The following is a 20,421-nucleotide window of genomic DNA, read 5'->3' as shown; positions in this document are numbered from 1 at the left end:
GTGGCTCAGTAGGTTGAGTGGCTGAATGTCTGACTTCAGCTCAGGTCTTGATCTTGCAGCTTGTGAATTTGAGCCCTGCATTGAGCTCACTGCTGTCAGTGCGGAACCCGCTTCAGGTCTTCTGCCCCCTCTCTCTCTGCCCCTTCCCCATTTGCACTCTCTCTCTCAAAAATAAATGAATCTTAAAAAAAAAAAAAAGTGCTCTTAGGAAAAAACAGAGAAAGGATGCTAAGCAGCATAAATAATATATGCCTATTACCATGTGCAATCTTGATTTATCATTGTAATCATGGCCTGGATGTGATTTTATATTCTGCTCTTTAAATGTAATCTTTCATAGAATTATATTTCAATATGTTGGGCTGATAGTAAGCATACTTTCAATTAACAATAACCGTGCCTCAGATAAACTCCATTGGCTACGACACTGCCACTGCACAAAGCTTGAGAATAAACATACTTTCAATGCTGTTAGATTTATGCCATTTTTAGTGACTCTGTCGTTTAAACTTGAATGTAAATATTGTTGATACTAATGAAAAAGCTAGTGACAAGTCATTCAAATAATATAAGCATGTAAAATTAACCATTTGTGGGGGCGCCTGGGTGGCGCAGTCGGTTAAGCGTCCGACTTCAGCCAGGTCACGATCTCGCGGTCCGTGAGTTCGAGCCCCGCGTCAGGCTCTGGGCGGATGGCTCGGAGCCTGGAGCCTGTTTCCGATTCTGTGTCTCCCTCTCTCTCTGCCCCTCCCCCGTTCATGCTCTGTCTCTCTCTGTCCCAAAAATAAATAAAAACGTTGAAAAAAAAATTAAAAAAAAAAATTAACCATTTGTGGAAGCTGGTGTATCATAACAATGATCAAAACATATCTTTGGGGGGCACCTGGGTGGTTCAGTCAGTTGAGCATCCAACTTTGGCTCAGGTCATGATCTCGCTGTCCGTGAGTTCAAGCCCAGCATCAGGCTCTGTGCTGACAGCTTGGAGCCTAGAGCCTGTTTCAGATTCTGTGTCTCCCTCTCTCTCTGCCCCTCCCCCACTCATGCTCTGTCTCTCTGTCAAAAATAAATAAACATTAAAAAAATAATTTAAAAAAGCCGTATCTTTGGTATACAACCCAACACCAAAAAATAATAACAATAATCCAATTAAAATGGGCAGAAAACATGAACAGACATTTCTCTACAGAAGACGTACAGATGGCCAACAGACACATGAAAAGGTATTCAATGTCACTTATCATCAGGGAAATGTAAATCAAAATCACCATGAGATATCATCTCCCACCTATCAGAATGGCAAAAATCAAAAACACAAAAAACAGGGGTGCCTGGATGGCTCAGTAAGTAGAGCATGTGACTCTTGATTGCGGGGTCATGAGTTCGAGCTACACTTTTGGGTTAGAGTTTACTTAAAAAAAAAAAAATTAAAGGGGCACCTGGGTGGTTCAGTTGGTTGAGTGACAGACTCTTGGTTTTGGCTCAGGTCATGATCTCTCAGTTCATGAAATCAAGCCCCGCGTCGGTCTCTGTGCTAATGGCATGGAGTCTGCTTGGGATTCTCTCTCTTCCTCTCTCTCTCTCTCTGCCCCTTCCCTACTAGTGCTCTCACTCTCAAAATAAACAAATAAACTTTTTCTTTAATTAAAAAAAAAAAAAAACATAAGAAACAAGTGTTGGTGAGGACGTGAAGAAAAAGGAACTCTCTTGCACTGTTGGTAGAATCAAACTGGTGCAGCCACTATGGAAACAATATGGAGGTTCCTCAAAAAATTAAAAATAGAATTACTGGGGCACTTGGGTGGCTCAGTCAGTTAAGCCTCCAACTTCGGCTCAGGTCATGATCTTGAGGTTCATGAGTTTGAGCCCTGAATCGGGCTCTGTGCTTGACAGCTCAGAGCCTGGAGCCTTCTTCGGATCATGTGTCTCCCTTTCTTTCTGTGCCCTTCCCCTGCTCATGCTTTGTCTCTCTCTGTCTCTCAAAAATGAATAAATATTTTTTAAAATTTTAATAAAATTACCATATGATCCAGTAATTACACTACCGGGTATTTACCCAAAGAATACAAAAACACTAATTTGAAAAGATAAGCACCTCTATGTTTACTGCAGCATTATTTACAATAGTCAAATTATGGAAGCAGCCCAAAATGTCCATCAATAGATGAATGAATAAAGAAGATTGTGGTATATACATACAATGGAACATTACCCAACCATAAGAAAAGAATGAAATTTTGTCCTTTACAACATGGATGGATATAGAAAGTATAATGCTTAGCAAAATAAGTTAGTCAGAGAAAGACAAATGCCATATGATTTCACTCATATGTGGAATTTAAGAAACAAAACAAAGGAAAAAAAGAGACAAACCAGAAAACAGAACTTTTTTTTTAAGTAACCTCTACACCCAACATGGGACCCTAACTCATGACCCTGAGATCAAGAGTCACATGCTCCACTGACTGAGCCAGCCAGGCACCCCTAGAAAAGACTCTCAACTATAGAGAACAAACTGATGGTTACCAGAGGTGGTGGTGGGGGGGGGGGGTGGGCGGGGAGGGAAGGAATGGGTAAAATAGGTGGAAGGGATTAAGAGTACACTTATCTTGATGAGCACTGAGTAATGTACAGAAATGTTGAATCACTATATTGTACACCTGAAACTAATATAAAACTATATGTTAACTCTACTGGAATTTTAAGAAATTAGGGGTGCCTGGGTGGCTCAGTTGGTTCAGCATCCGACTTTGGCTCAGGTCATGATCTTACAGTCTGTGAGTTCGAGTCCCACATCGGGCTCTGTACTGACAACTCGGATTCTGTGTCTCCCTCTCTCTCTGCCTTTCTCCCACTCATGCTCTCTCTCTCTCTCTCTCTCAAAAATAATAAAAACATTTTAAATATTGTTAAAAAATTTTAAATAGAAAACAATATCTGCTAAAGCTGAAGAAAAGAAAAAACCACATCTTTGGTATGGCCAAGAGTTTAAGGCCAAGACTTTAAGTGAATATTTATTCACTGATTTATTTGCTTATTCAACAGATGTTCAACAAGTGCTTGTGTGTGCCAGTGTGTCCTAGAATTGTAGGGAATACAAAGATTAATTAAACCTGGTCCCTGAGCTCAAGGAATGTATGATTTTTTTTAAGGTTCATTTATTTATTTTGAGAGAGAAAGCACGCACATGTGTGTGCCAGGTGGGGGTGGGGGCAGAGAAAGAGGGAGAATCCCAAGCAGGCTCTTTGCTGATGTGGGGCTCAGACCCACGAACCATGAGATCATGACCTGAGCTGAAATCAAGAGCTGGATGCTTAACAGACTGAGTCACCCAGGTGCCCCAAAGAATGTACAGTTTTTATCAGCCTTTTCCCCAAACTGCATTCGGGGTTTTGTAATCTTGTTTTCTATATAATTTACTTTCATGTGGCAAAATTCAATTACAACCTCAAGTTTATATCTCTGATAAGTTTCTTCCCTGGGACAGCCAGGACATTATTTCAATCTTCAGACTGACTCTCAAGCCACAGGACTGCAGTGTCTGACTACAAAACAGATCCCTGCATATCTGTTTATGTGCTTCCAGAACTTATTATCAGAATATAATAATAACTATAAAGGAATATTTGACTAAATAGAGATAGGTACCATATTCCTGGATGTTGGTCCTTCCCCAGTTCTTTCTTTTTTTTTTTAATTTGAGAGAGAGGGAGAGCAAGAGCAGGAGAGTGGAAAGAGGGAGAGAGAGAACCTTAAGCAGGCTCCATGCTCAGCAGGGAGTCTGATGTGGGCTTTGATCCCATGACCCTAGGATCATGACCTGAGCTGAAATCAAGAGTCTGACACTCAACTGACTGAGCCACCTAGGCGCCCTCCCAGTTAATGTATTTTTAAGTATAATTCTAATCATCATCAAATTAATTTTTAACTGTAACATGATTTAAAGATAATTTTAATACCTTCTGGAAGAATATAAAATAAAAAATGAGTGAAGATTTCCCCTTCCCAGAAACTTTAAGTGTTTTAAAAACTATAATTAATTAAAATAGTGGTAAATCTCTCAGAAGAATTCCAAATAACATATGTAGAGATTCCACCTCTAGGGTGCCTAGCTTAATTTCCGCTCTCTCCCCTCCAAGGGTCAGCTATACTTACTAACTCTATGAGAGGACAGGGCAGAGAAGGGGAAAAACAGTGATTTTGTAATGGAGAAACTTGCTAACACAACCTTAACCAAGTGATGAAAATTAACATAAGTCACATGAGTATCATTTACCCCTGATGGGATAGGCAAGCACACTTGACCTCTGTGATATTCTTTTCAACAGCTCATAAGCCCAGTCTAATTATGAGAAAACATTAGACAAACTCAGATTAGGGGACATTCTACAATATACTTAGGCAGTACATCTCAAGACTATCAAAGTCATTAGAAGCAAGGAAACACTAAGAAACTACCACAGACCAGAGAGACTAATAGAAGTCATAGAAACTAAATGTCCTGGATTGAAACAGAAAGAGGACATTAATGGGAAAAGTGGATGAAACTCAAAGTCTTGCACCTGGCTAATTATAATGTACCAATGTTAGTTTCTTAGTTTTGACAAATGTATGGTGGTAATTAAAGTAAGATGTTAACAATGGGGGAAAACTGAGTGAGGTGTATACAGGAGCTGTCTTTGTGTTTTTTTTCAATTAAAAAATTTTTAATGCTTTAATTTATTTTTGAGACAGAGAGAGACAGAACATGAGCAGGAGAGGGGCAGAGAGAGAGGGAGACACAGAATCTGAAGCAGGATCCAGGCTCTGAGCTATCAGCACAGAGCCTGACGCAGGGCTCAAACTCACGGACTGTGAGATCATGACCTGAGCTGAAGTCAGACGCTTAACCGACTGAGCCACCCCGGCGCCCCTACAGGAGCTGTCTTTGTAACTTTTCCGTAAATCTAAAATTATTCTAAAATAAAAGTTTATTTTAAAAGATAGCATGGGGGCACCTGGGTGGCTCAATGGGTTAAATGTCTGATTCTTGATTTGGGCTCAGGTCATGATCTCATGGTTTGTGGATTCAAGCCCCATGTCAGCACAAAGCCTGCTTGGGATTCTCCCTCTCTCTCTGTCCCCTCCCCACATGCACTCTCTCTCTCAAAAATAAATAAATAAGTAAATAAATAAATAGCATGATGTAGGCATAATTACATGTAGATAGAGCAATGAGATTGAAGATAATTGCCTAGAAATAGTCTAGGTATATAAGAATATAAGAAAAAGAAGGTGTTATAAATTATGGGTAGTATATATATTATTCAACAAATAAGGTTGGACCACAGTTGTTCAGCAATTTGAAATGAAATGAAATTTGACCCTTACTTCTATTTATCCAACTATGAATAATCTATAAATATTATTGAGCACCACCTACATGCCAGGCATTATGTTAGGTATTAACACTGCCCCTGCTCTCAAGGTGCTTACAATTTAATGGGAAATGAGACATGAAAAAGCAATTAGAAATGTAATTATTGTAAAGGGGAAATTCTGAGTGCTCAAAAAGTGTTCCTAACCTCGTCCAAGGCATCAAGAAGTCTTAGACTCAGGGCATACATTTAGGCTAACATCTGAAGACCAACAGAAATTAGCCAGATATCAAGGGGATAAAGAGTATTCTAGGAAGGGAGAACAACCCAAGTAGAGACCTGAGATGTATGAGATGACCTACAGAGAATGGTTTGTGTGTCAAGAAAAGAAAAAAGCTAAGGAAGTAGGGGTCGCCTGGGTGGCTCAGTTGGTTGAGCATCATACTTCAGCTCAGGTCATGATCTTGTGGTTCATGAGTTCGAGCCCCACATCAGGCTGGCTGCTGTCAGCGCAGTCCACTTCAGATCCTTTGTCTCCCTCTTTCTCTGTCCTTCCCTCCACTCTAAGATAAGTAAACATTAGGGACACCTGGGTGGCTCAGTCGGTTAAGCATCCAACTCTTGATCTCAGCTAAGGTCATGATCTCACAGTTTGTGAGTTTGAGCCGCACATAGGGCTCTGCACTGACAGTGTGAAGCCTGCTTGGGATTCTCTCTCTCGCTCTCTCTCCTCTTTCTCTGCCCCTCCCCTGCTCACTCTCTCTCAAAAATAAATATAAATAAACATACAAACATTAAAAAAAAAAAGCTGAGGAAATAGTCCTAAAATACCCTAACATTAAACAATGAATGGTGGAGGAAGAGCCAGGCTTAAGGCAGGGATGTACGGGGAGAGATGTACAGGGAATTCCAAAGGAGAATGCAATATTAAAGCCAAGAACAGAAATTGTAAAATGCTGCTAAAGGTGTCCCTTGGATTTAGCAACATAAGATTATTGGTAATCTTTTTTGGGGGGGGAGGGGGCAGGGGAGGAGAGAGAGAGCGAGAGCAGAGGAGAGGGGCAGAGAGAGAGAGAGAGAGAGAGAGAGAAAATCTTAAGCAGGGTCCACGCTTAGTGTGGAGCCTGACCCAGGGCTCAATCCCATGACCCCGGGATCATGAGCTGAACCAAAATCAAGAGTGAGACGCTCAACCCACTGAGCCACCTAGGTGCTCTAAGATTATTGGTAATCTTAGCAAGAGCATTAGAATGATAGGAATGAAAGTCAGATTAAGTGGTTTGAAAAGGGCAAGATATAGGACTTCTGGTTTGAAGATGGCAAAATGATCAGTTACAGCAGTCTCTTAAAAATACACTCCTTTCACCAGACTGAAAAATGCACTGGAAAGGGGGCATAGCATCCTTGAAAGGCTCTCTGTATTGCCATTCTCTGCAAGAGAGTGGGAAATGCTATCATTGAAATGGGCTCCCTGAATTCAACGTGTGATAAGAGTGATGGAGGCCAAGTGGAGCACTTTAAACTGTTAGAGATAACTCAGGCGTCTCTCTCTCTCTTTCTCTCTCTCTCTCTGTGGTGTGCGGGCGGGGGGGGGGGGCGGCAGTGTGCACTTATGCAAAGATAACCAGAGTGGGGCTCGCTCTCCCTCTCGCTCTCCTTCTCTCTCTCTTCCTCGCTCACTCTCCCTCTCGCTCTCCCTCTCTCTCTCTTCCTCTTGAGAGGAAGAGAGAGAGAGGGAGAGCGAGAGGGAAAGCGAGAGAAAGAGGGGACACTTTTACTTGGCAGAAACAATGCACCTTCATTATCTTGTCTCAAGTCTGTGTTGACTCTCCAACTCTCTGTCATAATTTAGACTGTATAGAGACTTTGGTCATATCACCTTTCCATATTTCCTAACCAACTTCCATAGATAGTTAATTCACTACCTTGATAACATCGTGCTGACTGTACCTAATGAACAGGAAATTGCTTAGCAAATACGCTAGAAGCCTTTGTAAGACACCTGCATGCCAGACGGTAGAAAATAAACATTATAAAAATTAAGGAGACTCTTACATTGATGGATTTTCCAGGGGTCTAGTAGTCTGACGCATGTAAAGATATATTCTCCAAGATGAAATGGAGAGTAGAAGAAAAGATGCCATTATTCTCTGAAGTCAGTTTACAGCCAGATATGTGGGAAGACATGAAAGCCATAGTAGCTTCCCAGGAAGCTCTTGAACACCACCTGCTTCTATTTCACTACTGCAGACTAAGACAATTGGCTCTCAGGTTTTTGAGAATCACGGCACCCTCTCAGCGCTCTTGAGAATGACTCATTTATTGGTGTTTCAAAGCAATATTTTTGGTAGCACCCCCTGATCTTTGATGGTGGTTTCTTCAACCTTTACTATTCTGCTTGTCCAATGGTTGTATAAGCCCCTAACTCATATATTAAACTTTTCATATCTGGACAACATAGAATAGTTCCTGTTTTCTGATCCAGTCCCATAGAAATCTAAATGTCTAAGTGGTTGTACAAATATACTATGCTATTGACTCTGTGGGTTTCCTCTTTTATGAATTAGCCATTTGTTGTTATTTGTCCATTGTTCTGTGGTTGGTATGATGGTTAGTTTTGTATGCCAACTTGACTAGGCTATAGTACCCAGCTTTTAAATCAAACACTAATCTAGATATTGCTCTGAAGATACTTTGTAGATGTGGTTGCCATCTATAATCAGTTGACTTTAAGTAAATTATCCCCATTAATGTGAGTGGGTGTCATCTAATCAGTTGAAAGTCTTTAAAAACAAAATCTGAGGCTTCCCAGAGAAAAAGAAATTCTATCTCAAGACTGCAAGACTGCAGCATCAACTCCTGCCTAAGTTTCCAGCCTGCCTCATATCTCCCCTATTGGTTCTGTGTTTCTGAAGAATCCTAACTGATGCAGATTGATACAGATTCTGGTTTAGAAAATGGAGTGGTTCTGTAACAAATACCTAAAATTGTAGAAGTAGCTTTGGAATCGAGTCATGGGTAGAAGCTAGAAAATTTTTTAGGCACATGATAGAAAAGGCCTAGATAGCCTTGAAGAGACTGTTTTGGAAATAATGGAGATTAAGGTGCTTCTGGTGAGGTCTCAGAGGCAATGAGGAACCTGTTACTGGACACTGGAAGAAAAGCAATCCTTGTTGTAAGATGGCAAAGAACTTGGCTGAATTGTGTTTTACTGTTGGGTGGAAAGTAGAAATTGTAAGCAATGAACTTAAACATTTAGTTCAAACGATTTCCAAGAAAAGTATGAAAGGTGTGGCCTGATTTCTCCTTATTGCTTATAGTAAAATGTGAGGGGAAATAGATAAGTTGAGGAAGGAACTATTAAACAAAAAGGAACTGGCACTTGGTGATTTGAAGAATTCTCAGCCTATCCAGATAGCATGCTGTAGAAACAGAGCCAAGAGTGTTGCTGGACAAACTTTTGCTGAGGAGATTAAATTTGTGACTTATGGGTCTAAATCAACCTTCTCAGCATGATCCAGGAATAGAAATGGGTTCTCCAGAAAAAAATCTTTGGAGAACCCTCTTATGTAATGGCATGAATCCCCTTGACATATATGGAAGATCAACACAGTTTTTTGAAAATGGTATATCAGCAGAAACACTGCCAGTTTGGACTGAAGGGGCCAGAGACAGAACTAAATGAAGGAAAGTTGTCAGACTTCAAAGATTCTAACCAGCATGAAATGAGCTGTATTCAACTACAAATATGTGCTATGCTTCAGGTAAAAGGAAGAATGACTCCAAGGGCAATACTGTAGACACAGACACAGAGGCACAGGCTACAGAGGCTTCCTCCAGCCCAGAGGGCAGATCAAGCCACAAAAAATGATTCTCAGGCCTTGAAACCAAATGGAATTTGCCCTGCTAGGTTTTGAACTTGCTTGAGACTAGTTACTCTTATTCCTTCCATTTTCTCCCTTTCAGAATAGGAGTATCTATGATATGTTTGTCTCACCATTGTATTTCAGAATCAATTTGTTTTCTAGGTTTAGAGGTCCATAGATGGAGAAGAATTTTGTTTCAGGGTGGTCCATACCCCGAATCTCACTTATACCTGATTTAGATTATCTATATTGTGAGATTTGGGATTTAGAGTTGATACTAGAATAAATTAACATTTTGGGGGATTTAGGATAGAATAAAAGTTTTTTGCATGTGGAATAGATATGAATTTGGGGGTTCAGATGGCAGATGGTAGGGGTTTGAATAGTGTCCCACCAGAACTTCAAAATGAGACCTTGCTTAGAAATACAGTCTTTGCGGGGGCGCCTGGGTGGCGCAGTCGGTTAAGCGTCCGACTTCAGCCAGGTCACGATCTCGCGGTCCGGGAGTTCGAGCCCCGCGTCAGGCTCTGGGCTGATGGCTCAGAGCCTGGAGCCTGTTTCCGATTCTGTGTCTCCCTCTCTCTCTGCCCCTCCCCCGTTCATGCTCTGTCTCTCTCTGTCCCAAAAATAAATAAACGTTGAAAAAAAAAAAAATTAAAAAAGAAATACAGTCTTTGCGGATGTAAGTAAGTTAAGATTAAATCATACTAGAGTAGGGCGGGCCCCAAATATAATGACTGGTGTCCTAAGAAGCCCATGTTAAGACACAGAGACACAGAGAATAAGGCCATGTGAAGACAGAGGCGGAGACTGGAGTGATGCAGCTACAAGCCAAGAAATGCCAAGGTTTGATGGCAATCACCAGAAGGTAGGAGAGAGGCATGGAATGATTCTCCCTTAGAGCCATTAGAAGGAATCAGTCTTGCTGATGCCTTGATTTTGGACTTCTAGACTCCAGGACTGAGAAAATAAATTTCTGGTTTTCAAGTTATTTGGTTTGTGGTAATCTGTTACAACAGGCCTAGGAAACTAACACAGTCAGTATTTAGGTGTTGATTGGTATGTCTTAATTATATATATATATATATATTTGGACGTTTCTTCCAACCTGCCACTTAGCTTTTCACTTTGTCTATGAAACCATTGAGGTACGTAATTTTCAACACAAAAGATATAAAATTTTTCATTCATGGTTTGTGCTTTTTGTGTCCTGTTTAAGAAATCCTTCATAACTTGGGGTGCCTGGGTGGCTCAGTTGATTAAGCATCCAACTTCAGCTCAGGTCGTGATCTCACAGTTCATGGGTTCGAGCCCCGCGTCAGGCTCTGTGCTGACAGCTGAGAGCCTGGAGCCTGCTTCCGAGTCTGTGTCTCCCTCTCTCTCTCTGCCCCTCCCCCACTCATGCTCTGTTTCTATCTGTCTCAAAAATAAACATAAAAAATATTTTAAAGAAATCCTTCATAACTTGAAATGAAGAAATTCTCCCATATTTGTTTCTAAAAGTTTTTATGAATGGTATGAAGTATGATTGTAATTTTTTTCAATCAATTCCTCCAGCACCATTTAATAAATACCTATTCCTCCTCCATTGGCATGCAATTTTATCTTCAACATTTATCACATTCCATATTTGCAGGATTCTATTTTTGGTCTCTTTCTTCTGTTCCATGGATCATTTGTCTATCTTTACACCTGTAACACATTAATTACCATAATTTTACAGCAGTGGTTCTCACCCAGAAGTTATTTTACCTCTCAGGGGACATTTGGCAATACCTGAAGACATTTTTGGCTGTTATAAACTGGGGGCAGGGAGCATGCTACTGGCATCTAGAGGGTATAAGCTAGAAATGCTGCTAAACATCCTACAATGCACAGTACAGTACCCCCACAACAAAGAATTATCCTGTCCTAAATGGCTCTGTTTTGATAGCCCTGTTTTTTTTTAAGTATAATTAACATAGAGTGTTATATTAGTTGCAGATGTATAATATGACTCAACAACTCTATACATTACTCAGTGCTTATCACAATCAGTGTACTCTTAATCCCCTTTACCTATTTCATCCATCCCCTCAACCACCTCCCTGCTGGCAACTACCAGTTTGTTCTCTGTATTTTAAGAGTCTGGTTTTTTTGTTTGCCTCTTTTTTCCTTTGAGTGTTCATTTGTTTTATTTCTTAAATTCCACATATGAGTGAAGTTATATGGTAGTTGTCTTTCTGTGACTGACTTATTCTGCTTAGATTATACCCTCTAGGTCCATCCATGATGTTCCAAATGGCAAGATCTCATTATTTTTTATGGCTGAGTAATATTCCAGCATGCATATACACACACACACACACACACACACACACACACACACACACATATATATATATGTATATACAGCCCCTGTTCAAATTATTGTAAAATCCAGGTGCACCAGCTGGCTCAGTCAGTCAAGCATGCAACTCTTGATCTCAGGGTTGCAAATTTGAGCCCCAAATTGGGTATAAAATTTACTTAAAAATAAAATCTTTAAAAAACTATTGCAAATTCCAAATAAACTTACACAGTAGAACTTTACTGTGTTTAGGGGTATATAAATGTAGGGCAATAAGTATATAAAAAGGTATATAAGGATTGGACAGCAATGTTCGTGAAAAGACCAACAGTTAAATCCTTTGTTTGGAGAAAATGCTCATCAATTGTGTCTGAATTAATGGCAGAGAATCTGTGATAAAAACCACAGAATGAAAGTTAGCACCATTTAATCTCCCTCCCTCCACCCATCCCAGCTTTTCAGAAGTTTGGAAGGAAGGCCTGCAGGGTCATTAAATTCTCTCTGTGGTAGCAGGATGGATGTGTTAGTCTCAAACCATCCATAATAGATGGATGTCTAGTCTAGCCTTAGAAATCTATTCATATGCTGTTTGCTCCAAAGCTTCCCTCAGCAGTTAAGTGTTTTTAGAATTTTAATATTTATTAAATCCAAACCTCATCAACTTACTTCCAAAGCCCAGATAATGGCAGGCAAGATCTGTTGTAATTGATTCGTCACCTGTTCTTCCCTTGCCAGGTTCTCATTTTACATGCCAGGCACTTTCCAATGTCAGACTACTTCCTTTCTCTCCTAATTGCCAGACTTTCTTCTATTTAGTCTTACATCACCTCTATCCTTCTCTCCTCCCATTTGTGCCTCTCCTCTCCTTTCCTGGGTGCTTGACTTTCAGTCTCCTTTAGATCCAATTCTTGGAGCACTTCTGATTCTAGCTGCTAGATTTTGCAACTTTTCAGTTACCTGCCTTACTTTTTCTGAACAGTAATGCTTTAGGCATAGGATTAAAATATCTACTTGTGTGTCACTGCAGCTGGCTAAGGGAAACTGATGCCTATTTTGTACACTATTTCGCCTGTGTAGTTCTCTCTCCATTGTGCACTTGTGTCCTGGTCTCCCCCCTTCTCACACCTCCTTTTCTCCACTTCATCTCTCTCCTCCAGATATAGGTATATAGGAGAGGTATATTTGTAGCTCTCAAAATGGAAGTTCAAGAGGGTAAAATGGAATGACTTAGGAGCATGGCAAGAAGAGAGGGCAGGGTCAGTTGAGGGCATGTATAGAACAGGTGGGAGGCAGATTCAGAAAGGAAACGTGGCCCCATTGAAGAGGATTCATCCCGGGAGTCACATGGAAGAAGCAGCATTAACCCTGATCCTTATTCTCCCCAGGGCAGTGATTTTTTTTGTCCTACCTTAGGTGAATTCACCTCAGATGAATTTCACTCCAAGTCTCAGGAAGGAGTGATTGAACCAGAGTCATCTGTTTTTCTCACAGATAAAGGTGGCATGTCTGTCACTTCTGAAGAGAAGGTCTCAGGAGAAGAGCTGGGCTCCTCTAGTTTCTATCCTGCCCTAATCTTGCAGCATCATCTTGGCTGTATCTGGAAGTGGGAGATAAGAATACTGTTTCTTATCTGTAATACACTGGCTCTTTGCCTATAGACCTATTTAGATTATAATCTCCTAGAACCACATTTAGCGATGCTACATAGAAAAAAGCATAAACTGTTGTATCAGATAGACATAGGTGCAATTTTCAGCTCTGCCACTCACCAGCCATATGACTTGGAGCAAGTCAGTTAGTCTCTCCAAGCCTCAGTTTTCTCATGAGGATTAAAGTACCTATGGGGCACCTGGGTGGCTCAGCTGGTTGAGAATCCGACTCTTGGTTCTGGCTCAGGTCATCATCCCTGGATCATGGGATGAAGCCCCACATTAGATTGCTTAGGATTCTCTCCCTCTGTCCTTCTCCCCTGCTCTCTCTCTCTCTCTCTCACTCTCTCTCTCACAAATAAAAATAATTTCACTACATTTCATAACACTATGAGGGCTGAGACTGTGCCAATTTGCCCCCATTTGTAGTTCAGTACCTGGCACAGAGTATGCCCTCAATAAATATTAGTTACAACTGAATGAATGAGTAGGCACCTAACAAACTGTAGCCAGATATCTCTTTGTCCAGGCTGATTCTGGCTGATGGTAAGGATACTGTGCCCTGACACAGTCCAAGAAAAAAAAAAAATCACTACATCAAGGGGCACCTAGGTGGCTCGGTCGGTTAAGCGGCTGACTTAGCTCAGGTCATGGTCTCATGGTTTCTGAGTTCAAGGCCCGCATCAGGTTCTGTGCTGACAGCTCAGAGCCTGAAGCCTGCTTCGGATTCTGTATCTCCCTCTCTCTCTGCCCCTCTCCCCCGTGCTCTCTCTCCCACCACCGCCTCTCTTTCTCAAAAATAAATAAACATTAAAAAATTCACTACATCAATTCCAGAGATAGTGGCACGCTAGTCTAATGTGCCTAGGGGATTACATCATGTCCCACGGGGTAAAAGAGGCTTGTGTGAAACGCAACTTTCAATAGTATTGATTATGCCCACTGAGGAGTTTAATATAGTGCTTCTTAAACCTTAATGTGCCTCTGAATCACCTGGGGATCTTGTTAAAAAGCAGGCTCTGTCTGTGCCATCTCTCCATGCTGTCATAATGGTGCATATCAGTGTCCTGACTGATGCTGTCAAGAATATCAACAATGCCGAAGAGAGGCAAACACTAGGTTCTTATTAGGCCGTGCTCCGAAGTCATTGTCCAGTTTCTAATTGTAATGCTGAAACATGGTTACATTGATGAATTTGAAACCATTGGTGATCACAGAGCTGGGAAAGTTGTTATGAACCTCATGAGCAGGTTAAACAAGTATGGAGTAATCAGCCCCATATTTGATATGAAACTCAAAGATCTAGGAAAATGGTAGAATAACCTGCTCCTATCCCCTTGATTTGGCTTCATTATACTGACAGCTAGTGTCATGGACCATAAAAAGGCAAGACGAAAAAGGAGAAGAGGGGAAATCCTGGGTTTCTTTTCCTAGGGATGTAATACATACATGCAAATAAATGCCTCAATGGATTTTAAAAAAAAAATCAGATTTTGATTCAATAGTTCCAAGTGGAGGCTGGACAAGCTCCCTGGTGATACTGAGACTCCTGGCTTAGGGGCCTCATTTTGAGTAACAGGAGTCTAACACAGGAGTCAACAAACTTTTTCTGTAAAGGACCAAACAGTAAATACTGTAGCTTTGTGAAATGTATATTTTCTGCTGCTACTGCAGAACTCTGCTGGTGTAGAACAAGAGCAGCCATAGACAACATGAAACAAATGGGTGTGGTTGTGTTCCAATAAAACTGTATTTACAAAAACTAGGCCTATGGGCTGTAATTTGCCTACAGCCGGTCTAATATAGTTAAGATCAATATATCATTCTTATAATAAACATCAGTGAGCTTGTCTCCTAAGCTCCCAGTAATTCCCACATACATGACAATTTGCCCTTCCTACAGATCCGCCTCCCTTTACCGACAATCTACATGATTCCAGGAGCAGAGCACCCACTGCCAGGTTCCCACAACAGGACTGACTCCAGACTCCAGCTGATTGGTACAGGGTAGGTAGTGGCATGATTCACATCCTATTCTACAAAATGTTGTGCTCCATGGGTGCATTTTGAATAGAAAACAGGATGAATGGCAGCCTCTAGAGTTGTCCAACTTAATTGAACTCGGCACTTGACTGAAGTAGGCTACTCATAGTCTTTCCTCAAGATTCTGGAATTAAATCTAGGAGATCCCTACTTCAGTCTTCTGTCCTCTTTTGTTTTTAATTTTCTTTCTTTTTTTTTTTTCTTAGCATTTTTATTTTATTTTTTTATATATATATATATGAAATTTATTGACAAATTGGTTTCCATACAACACCCAGTGCTCATCCCAAAAGGTGCCCTCCTCAATACCCATCACCCACCCTCCCCTCCCTCCCACCCCCCATCAACCCTCAGTTTGTTCTCAGTTTTTAACAGTCTCTTATGCTTTGGCTCTCTCCCACTCTAACCTCTTTTTTTTTTTTTCCTTCCTCCCCCATGGGTTCCTGTTAAGTTTCTCAGGATCCTACCCTATGACCCAGCAATAGCACTGCTAGGAATTTATCCAAGGGATACAGGAGTACTGATGCTTAGGGGCACTTGTACCCCAATGTTCATAGCAGCACTGTCAACAATAGCCAAATTATGGAAAGAGCCTAAATGTTTTTAATTTTCTTAATGTTTATTTATTTTTGAGACAGAGAGACACAGAGTGTGAGTGGGAAAGGGTCAAAGAAAGAGGGAGACAAAGAATCCAAAGCAGGCTCCAGGCTTTGAGCTATCAGCACAGTGCCCAATGTGGGGCTTGAACTCATGAACGGTGAGTTCATGGCTCAGACCTGAGCCAAAGTTGGACGCTTAACTGACTCCCAGGTGCCCCTAAATTTTTTTTTAAGTTTATTTATTTTGAGAGAGAGACAGAGAGAGCAAGAGGGGGAGGGGCAGAGAGAGAGGGAGAGACAGAATCCCAAGCAGGCTCCACACTGCCAGTGCGGAGTCCAATGCGGGGTCTGAACCCACAAAATGTGATATCATGACCTGAGCCAACATCAAGAGTAGGACACTTAACCAACTGAGCCACCTGGGCATCCCAGTCTTTTGTCCTCTTAAAGGGAGGGTATATAAGTGGAGATGGAATCCTTTTTTTAACCCTCTTGATTGGGATGCAGAGAAAGTTAGTAGTGAGAAGGAACGAAGCAGATATTCAGAGAAACAATGGTGAGAGGGCTTCCTGGGTTCTCTGTAGCACTGCAGTCCTTGGCTCCAGGACATTTCTGAGGCCCAGAGGCATCCTTGACCTTGGGTTCTATGAGAGGACCTGTATCCTTATATAAATTCATTTTGCTTTTGCTTAAATCCAGTAGAATTCTGTCACATTCAGTAGAATGCATTCAGTAGAATGCAAACCGCAGTCTAATAGCATTAACTAACCACAAAAGAGTACTTCAATAAAATTCAAAGTTGGTAGGATTTTTTTTTTTAATCAATGTACAGACTATTTCAGGAGCACACATTTTTGTTTGAAACTGGAGTTCCCGGACAAGAAAGTATGTGAAATTTCATAAATATTAAAGTACATCTGTATCCTAATGATCTATATAGTAATAAATAATTTTGTCAGCTGTACAGTAATTCTCAGCCCCTTGCTTCAGGTAAAGTTCAGTGGCAGAGGAAAAAAAAAAACAACAACTATTCCTTGGGGGGCAGAAAGGGATTTATTGCAAGGTATCAAATGGCTTACAATATTGTTAGATGGGCTAAAGAAACTCTAGGCTGATCTTCCAGGAGCAGTTTCTAAGCCAGACCATAGAACTGGGCTATGAAGGAAGCTGCTGTTCCTGCCAAGAACAGGAAGCTACCTGCTGAATCAGAAAGTAGCCACTAGTAGTCACAAGCTCTGGAATCATGCCACCTTTTCCATATCAGGAAGCTACCTGCCAAATGAAGGAACTATCACCTCTGCTTCCAGGTCTAAACCAAACTGCTTGCCTCTAAACCACCAGGACCAGCAAGATAGATGCCTCAAATTTTCCCTTTCTTTCCCCTCTTAACTCAGTTCATTTTCAGGTCCCAGGTGAATGCATTTGATTGAAGAAACCCATATCTCATCCAAAACCCTAGCAACAAAGGAGTCTGGAAAATGTCGTCCTAAGCTTTTCAGTTTTCAGCATTTCAGGAAGACACACTATAATGAGACTAGAACAGATGTTGAGTGAGCCAGTCCACAGAATCAGTCACACCTCTAATTGACCACACAGTTGTAAAACAAAAATTATATTTTTGTGAAGAAAATTTAAACATGAGCAAACAAACAATAACACAGCAGTTCACTCCATTTGTCAGACTGATGCTAGCATAATTCAGACTTTCCCTATTTTTGCCAGATAATGTTACTTATGCATTTATTCCTATTTAGGCATCTGGAAAATCTTTTAACATCTGAATGATTATGATGAGTAAACAGATTTATTCACTCATTCATTTATTCAACAAATATGTTTTGAATGCCTGCTAAGTGCCAGGCATTGCTTCTGTGCTGCAGCTACAACAGGGAACAAAGGATGTTATATTCTCCAGGTCAGGATTCCCTGTGAAAATTTCCTCCATCCTCTGTGAGGCTGAAGGATTCAGCAGGTTCTATTGACCGAGGTAAAGACAAAGCAATTGCACTGGTGGGTGACCCTTCAATATTTGGCCTTTTAAACCCAAAAGGTGCAAACATTTGGTCAAAGGATGCAACAACATATAAGCCAAGTATATTGACTTAAAAATTGGGTAAAAATCGATTTAAGATAATTTTTTTAAAAAAAAACTTCTCGTGACCAAAATTCCACCATTATTTGATGATCCTTAATAATTTTGTCTCATCTGTTTTACTCTTATGCCAACTAATCTTTGGTAGTATGTAGTGAAAGAGCAAATATAATTAATCTTTCCTTGGACTAAAATTACTCAGTTAAACACAGTTGTTCAAGGGTCAGATAGTTTTGTTGACTTTTTCATCCATATGGATGAAAAATTCTATAAAGTAAAACACAGAGAAAAGTCAAAACAAAGTTTCAGACACCTGTTAGTAACATGACTAATATAATTACTGATTGATGCCAAATTAAAAAGCAAATAAAGGAAACAAAGTAGTATTCATGAATTTGCTGATTCATTCAGTAAATAAGTATTTATTGAAAACCTATCATAGTAGTTATCTAGCATGCAGAGGGGCATTGGGTGGCCCAAGGCATGTCCCATCAGGTTCACATGGAACAGCCTCTTGGACCAAGAGCTCAACTTGTAGAGCCTAATGTGGGGTTTGACTCCATGACCTTGAGATCATGACCTGAGCTGAAATCAAGAATTGGATGCTTAAATGACTGAACCACCCAGGAGCCCCCAAAACATTTTATACTCAGAATGTAAATTACAAAATCACCAACTTAAATTATTTTAAAATACAGTAAAACCTTGGTTGCAAGTAACTTGTTCTGTGAGTGTTCCACAAGACCACAGCATTTCTAATAAATTTTAACTTGATAAGTGAGCGATTTCTCACAAGTAGTACGTGACGCTGAACGTCACATGATCACAACTGAGCCAATGGCCCAAATTCGCTTTGATATACCAGTGCTTTGGATTATAAGCATGTTTCCAGAACAAATTATGCTCACAAACCAAGGTTTTACTGTATTAAAAAATGGAGCTGATAAGTTGCTGAACCTTAAGAACAAAGTTTTGTTTGCCACTTGGTAAAAGCAGCCAAAACTCACAAATAAAAGATAATGTCAACTTAGCAAAATAGGTATAATTCAACTATCACCTTGAGTCTCCCAGTCTGCTGGGGTTACTCTTTAATATCCAAATAAAAATTACTCAAGACACTGTCACAAGGAATGCAGAAGTTTATGCCCTCCCAGTGTTTTGTACATCCTTTGGGAAGGACCCATGTTTTCCTTCTCACTCATTCTCCTGTTCTCCAGCTCACAATGATTTCTTTTGCCCAAGGCTCTTCCTAAGACCTAGCCTTCCCATCTTTTCAGTGCTTCTCCTCACTGCTCTACTCTCTCCAAGTTGCCCAGGCCTATTGCCCTAGCTGCTCCAAAACTCCAAATTCCTCTCATTTCTTGCTTTCTTTGGCAGATCAGTTCTGCTCTCTCCAGTCCTCCTCTCCCCTACCCATTCCTCATCCCTCCTAAAACTCATACATTGTTTTCCTCAACAATAAGAACCATCTATGTGTGCCACGAATGCTGTTCCCATCCTGAAAGTGAAAATGAGTCATGACTTTTTTCTGAAGAGCAATTTTTCCTAGGACACAGAGAATATTATTCCTTTAACATCAACATTGGCCTTTCCTCTGTCCCTCAGCATATACTGTTCCCTCTGCCTGAAACCATACCCCACCCCACACACACACACACACACACACTCCTCCCAATCCCTCTCATGGCCCATAAATTCTATACAACTTTAAATCTCACTCAGGAATCATTATGTCCGGCACCTGGTATGTGATTGCTGACTAAATAAATACATTAATTATTTCTTCTCAACTGTCAAATACAAATCACATTCATTTCCAGAAAAGGTCTTCGGGAAAAACAGACCAAAATTTACTCAGATTTAATCTAATCAATCTTATATTCTAAGCTTCCATGGCCATCAGTTTCTGATTTTTCTGCTTTGTCTCTAAAATTTGTATTGGCTCCTCCAGGTTGAAGATTAGCCAAGACTAGAACATGCTTCTCTCTCCTTACTCCTTCCTTATATTCATTTACTCCTGTAATTGATGTATTTCCAGATGGATCACGCTGCTTGTCAGAAACCCAGCTGCTTCCCGGTGGTCTTTTTTAAAAGACCTTTCTGGTATCTTGTCATTTGGTCAACATTTTAGGTTTGCATTTCTGCTTCTGCAAGTGGAATAACTGCAGCAGGGGCTATTGGCTAACACAGTGCTTTCAGTTTCTTAAACATTTATTCTTTAGATTGTTTAGAAAAGGGCTGCTTTCATACTGTAAGAAGCAAATTAGAGAAAAGAGTGCACACATTAATTCAGATTCAGTCTTAAGGTGGGGACAGATAATAATATGGCAATGATGTTATAATAATTATTTATTGTGTTGTTGGTTCTATTTACCCAGAAAATTCTTATATACATTACAGGTTAGCAAATCAAATATTTCATCAGCCTCAATCTTCTGCAAAATGTCGTATCAATAACCTGTAATATCTTGGGTGTTCTGTTGTCACCC

General features: G+C 40.5%; 1 pseudogene; it reads right to left on the bottom strand.

The window, feature by feature from the left end:
- Positions 1-319: 319 nt before the first annotated feature.
- On the bottom strand, positions 320-445 carry LOC124516676 (uncharacterized; annotated as a pseudogene).
- Positions 446-20,421: the final 19,976 nt, after the last annotated feature.

The sequence above is a fragment of the Lynx rufus genome, unplaced genomic scaffold (genome assembly GCF_022079265.1).
Source record: "Lynx rufus isolate CCGP_SWC_20201006 ecotype Redwood Valley unplaced genomic scaffold, mLynRuf1.p SCAF_2, whole genome shotgun sequence".
NCBI classification, from domain to species: domain Eukaryota; kingdom Metazoa; phylum Chordata; class Mammalia; order Carnivora; family Felidae; genus Lynx; species Lynx rufus.
The sequence above is the reverse complement of the archived record's forward strand: the minus strand, read 5'-3'. Positions and strand labels throughout refer to the sequence as shown.